The 5,466-nt window shown below is 34.9% G+C and overlaps 1 long non-coding RNA gene across 1 annotated transcript; it reads left to right on the forward strand.

The window, feature by feature from the left end:
• The first annotated feature begins 1,351 nt into the window (after nt 1–1,351).
• On the forward strand, nt 1,352–4,039 carry LOC130996262 (uncharacterized). The gene is made up of 3 exons (XR_009092467.1): nt 1,352–1,840; nt 2,621–2,699; nt 3,329–4,039. It is a non-coding gene; the product is annotated as an uncharacterized LOC130996262 (long non-coding RNA).
• The last annotated feature ends 1,427 nt before the right edge of the window (nt 4,040–5,466 follow it).

The raw sequence follows: 5,466 nt of genomic DNA on the forward strand, positions 1-5,466 counted from the left end.
ACCTGTACCCAAATTTTCGGTTATTCGATTTCGAAATATGTCATATTTCACTAACCGTTCCCGAACCGTTTTAGGTGTCTGGTTACCCAATAACTGATTCGGTTATTTAGGTATCCGAATGCCCATTTAAAAAATTAAAACTCACAATAATTTGCTAGTTAGATGATTTGAAATCTGGAATCCAGAAAATACACAGAGCAACTTATCCACTAAACTAAAGCTCATTCTTATACTTTAAATATAACATAATTTTATTTTAGATAAAAACCAATTTTTTAATTAATAATTAAAAAATATTCCCTATGACCCACTCCAATAGGCTCATTTTCCTTTTTGGATAAAAAAGTTGTACTTAATTAGTGTGGACCACACCACTTTACTACCACTTTCCTACTAAAAAGTAAGTTTTCTTAATCTTCGTACCCAAAAGAAGTGAGCCTATTGGAGTGGGACGGATGAAGTATATAATATATATATATATATATATATATATAAATAATTAATTAAATAATTTTTGGTTATTCGGTTAACCCGAATCAATTATCGGGTTAATCGAAACCCAAAATTTTTTAAAAGTGATAACCGAAATCGATCCAATAACCAAAATTTTCGATTGTTGGATACGCGAACCCGAGAATTTTGATTCGATTAATATATTATCCAAAATTCAATAACCAATTAGATAACTTCTTTAATAACAAACTAACGAATATCAGATAAATAAAAGTGAAAACAAGATTGATGGTTTTTTTTTTGTTTTTTAATTTTTTATTTGGATAACATCAATTATCATTCGCGTGTAACTTTCTGATTATATAAACGTGTTATATAACCACCACAAAATTCTCGTAAATGTATTTTTTGTGGGTGATATCTTAATTTCATGCAACTAGATTATATAAACCGATTAAATTTTCTTGAGGAAAAATGAGAAAAAGGTACCTATTGTAGTTGGCATTTGTGGTGAATATTCTACGTACATCCAACTACGGTCCAGAAAAGAACAAAAAAGAAAAAATGAGTGTTATGCAGAGCCAAAAAAAAATGATAATAATTGAGAGTTGATAAAGTTTGTGAAGATGAAAATGAATGGATTGGTAGTGGGAATAATGGGAAGAATATTATTAGAGACAGATCGACCACGTGTTGCACGTGACCGACCACGACCATCTACACAAATTTGTGAATTGCAGGTCAATCAGTGGCGGCTATCAAATTCAATGCACATGATGCCCCCCTCTGCCTAAAACGTCCTCATTCGAGGTTTCTTCCATCTTGCACCTGGGTGCATTGCACCTAGGTGCAATTCGATCGACACGTGTCCTTTGATTTTAATTGCATTTAGTTTTCTTGTTTTATTTATTTAACTCAACCCAAGTTACATTCGTATGTCCCACATGCCCGGCTGGCATGTGATTGTGTATTTTCTTCTTTTTTTTTCTTTTTTTTTTATTCAAGTTTGCAATTTTCGTAATATCTTCCGTCCGGGCCCACACTTGGCAAAGCTTTGTTTCATTTCTTTTTTTTTTTTTGAAAGGAAGCTTTGTTTCATTTCACTCTGTAAAGTTTTCATAATTTTTACAGCCATTTTTTTCGCGGTTTTTCATCTCCACTCCCGGCGATTCCAGCTCTAGGGTTTTGTTTCACATTCTTCCTCTTCTTGTCCGGTGTTGCGATTGTAGTTGAAAGAATTTGTTTTTGCGGTTTTCGTCTTCGGCTCCGCGTTTGAAGGGTAGGATTTGGAAGTTCTTTCGTCTCCCGCCGTTGCCTCCGGCGATTTCGCCGACTCCCTAAACGACGATGACGAGGATGAAGAGAAGAAGTCGAAGGAGATGAAGAGGTAGTTTAATTTTTTGGTGTAGTTAGATATTTATGCGTTTATGAGTTGCAAATTGTTTATAGTTGATATGTTTTTTTTGCTTCGATTCGATTTAGTTGGGCAAATTAATGGCGAAACGAGCTAGATCTGTGGTTTTTCGACTGATTACCTAGTGCTCAAGCGCCTGTTTGAGCTCATATTTGTTAGTATTTCAACTTTGTAGCTCAGTTTTTGTGTACTCATGTAGATTTCCTTCTCCTTAGTATTGGAATATATTTTCCAGCAATATCTTAAGTATATGGTCTTATTTCCTAATCTGTATATAGTGTAGTGATCTGCATATTTCTCTACAGTACTGTTTTATAGTTTATGTTGTAGATTTTATGAGGTAACATGTGGTATTCAAAGCTTGACAACCCAGTTACTGCACTTTTGAAAGTGTGAAGAATTTACAAGTTACAACCAATCTAAGGAATGTTTTTTAAGCAAATGCAATATGCTTCTCTGATTAATTATGCTATGTATTTCCATATATGCTGGAGGTTTTAGTATATTGGTTCTCTCTTTCCATCACAACTTTTGTACTGTCTGATTTGCATTCTAGAAGTATGCTACTTTGCTTTAGTCTTTATCTCATTGCTTAGATGTTGGTGTATCTTAGTTAAAATAAAGTAAAGGATGAATTGTTTCAAGTCTGATATTTGCATTATTAGTTGTCTTGGCCCTTTATCTATGCTTCTTACTTGTCAGGTTCTTGCTTTAATATGTTCCAAGTTAAATATCAGATGCCTCCTTTTTTAGGTATCCTCATTGCCTCATTTTTCTAGAGCTTCTGCAGAATGCAAGCTTCAGAAACGCAATGGCACATCCCTTAAACAAGGTTTACATTATAAGCTAACAAATTTTCCTATTCAGTATATATTTCTATTTTATTTTTGTTGAAATTTATGCTTGTTTATGATTTCTTTGCTCATTAGCTTTCTGTGACTGTGTGTGTGTGTGAGAGAGAGGGGGGGGGATTTTACATCTACTACTTTTTTCTAGTGTGATAAATTTGTGTTCTTGATGAAATGATGCAATCAATATGATATGATTGACTTAAATTCTTGCTGGGAATTTGGTTTAGTGAAGCTTGCCCTTAATTTGAACCCTTAGAAGTTAGATACTCTTGATAGTGTTATTTATAGAGAAAAATATGATTTTTAGGTGGTGACTATATAAGTTGAATTGCATGAAACTATATATATAGTTCATTTATTTGGTGTCTGTTTGGGGGAAATTACTGCCTATGTTGTGGTATACTTTATTCTTGAATTTCATTCTTCTATACTGTTGTTCTTGCCTTGAGGCTTTTGAATCCGAGCTAAGGAAGGCGGCTTCATATTTTCGGCTTCTGTATGAGGCATTTTTCAATATGATGTTTGAAAAAGGAGAATGATATTTGATTCTTTGTTTCTATGGTGTAAGCTATTTTTTTACATGTGTGTTGATGTATCCTTGATTCAACAGAGGTGAACCTTTGGCTGTTGATTCATAATACTTCATTCCACACAATGTTGAAGGATTGTTTTCATGCTGCACTTGATGCTTGCACCTTAAACCATCTCGTGCCACTCTGTGCGACACAAAAAGCAGTTTCCCGAGGGCCAGTGATCATCCCAGCGAAGCAGAGGCTGAAAAGAGACCTATTTATGATGCTTTTGCTGAGTCCTGTAATTTCGACCAAATTCTATTGGCCGAATCTGTGAAGCAGGAGCGGAACAGCTCTGAATGCGCCTGCCCTGCTCCTGATGATGCAATAAAGCGCAACTCATCCTCTCATGGCTTGCCGCCTGCACCTATTGGTACCTCTGTATCTTTCTAAGTGCTAGAGAAACGCCTTGGACCGTAAAGATTGTTGCTAGACAGAGAAAGAGAGATCAAGTTCTTGCAGCTTTTGATGGAATGAGGAATGGTGTTTGAGACACAGATTCTTGGCTGCTGAAGCACTAAATCCATTGAAACAAAGATTCTTGCGAGGATCAAGGTTCTTCTCTATTTTGAGAAATGGTGTTTGAGACGGAGATTCTTAGCTGCTGAAGCACTGAATCCATTGAAACAAAGATTATCACTTATCACCAATGGTTGTATGTATTATCTTAGGATTGTGATAGATTGTGCATTTATCACTTATCATGTGCATTTATCACTAATGAAATTGGTTTTGTTTTAAGAAGAAAATTTACATCTGCTGCCTACTTCAGATTTTAAAGGCTCCTTGCTTGAATTGAACACAGTAAATGAGTAAAAGAAATAGAAAATAGGCTGCGAAAATAAATATACAGAAAGAGATGCACATATTCATATAAACACCAAAGAATCAGATTCAAAAGAGAAGAAAACTGGATATATAATACAACAATTACAAACAAAGCTTGTTACATTAAAAAAAAAAAAAAAAAACAAACAAACCAACTCACAAACACTCCAAGAAACAAGTTTTAACTAAAATAGCTAATATGCCAAAACGACAGGCAATGAGTTATTGCTCGATCCAAGTCCGCAAACTCCCATGACGTAGTTTGAACTTCCCCAAACTTGGGTCAATGCTGTGAAGTGGCTGTCAACATTTGACTCAGGTAATGTGTAGGTGCTAAAAATCCTTTGTTTGCGCAAAGAGAATTGTTGGATTTGGGAAGAGTATTGCTTTTTCACAGCTGGTCTTAATGTAGAACATCCAATGTAGATGGAATCCCCACGTGAGAAAGCTGACTGCACATCCACTCCGACTTTAGGCATCTTAAAAGCAATGCCTGAAGGTTGCCGGAAATCTAAAACATTAATGGAATCTGAAGTGCAGAATACTCCATCATTACCTTCTGGTTTATACCACCATTGTTGGTTTTCAGCAACCGTAGCAGTAGACAGAATTAATCTTCCATGCATTGTATTGTTCGACAAATGAGCAAGGGCTGTTCTTACACGAGATCTCTGTACAAAACATATGTTCAGGAAGCACACATGTTCTTTACAACAATAGATAACGATAAAAATGCATTGGTATACAAAGCAATGATAATAGAAATGTTTTCTATTAACGATGTCGACAAGCACCAATCCAGTCTTCACATCAGCGGAGAGAAGAAAAGTTTCCTAATTACCTATGAAGGTTGGGGTTTCATTGCTTGAGATAGCAAAATAATAGATGCATACACAAATGCCTTGAAATGAAATTAGGAAATAAAATATAAGTGCTTTCAAAAGAAAACAAGATGTGATATCAAATTAGAACAGTATTAGGTTCGTTTAAGTATGTGAAGTTGTTAATACATTATCATTATATCATGCCTTTCAATCACTGACTGCTATGTGTTTGGCAGCAGGTAAGAAGTATAACTAATTAGTTGGAGTTATTAGGAATAGAAAATGATTTCTAACAACGGAGAAATTGAAATTGTATATTCCAATCCAAGTTTGAAATAATTTATTGTGTTCTCATAATAGCCAATGCCTTTAAAAAACCTTAGCAGGCTACTATCATAAATCACTAAACTTAGGGTGATCACTAAAAGCAATCACTTTGTTCAAGTTTGATGACAAAATGCAGATGGAATTCCCTAAATAAGATCACATGCAGCACAGGAGGAAGCAAAGCAAAGTCCAAGCTA

This window comes from Salvia miltiorrhiza, chromosome 7, assembly GCF_028751815.1.
Source record: "Salvia miltiorrhiza cultivar Shanhuang (shh) chromosome 7, IMPLAD_Smil_shh, whole genome shotgun sequence".
NCBI classification, from domain to species: Eukaryota; Viridiplantae; Streptophyta; class Magnoliopsida; order Lamiales; family Lamiaceae; genus Salvia; species Salvia miltiorrhiza.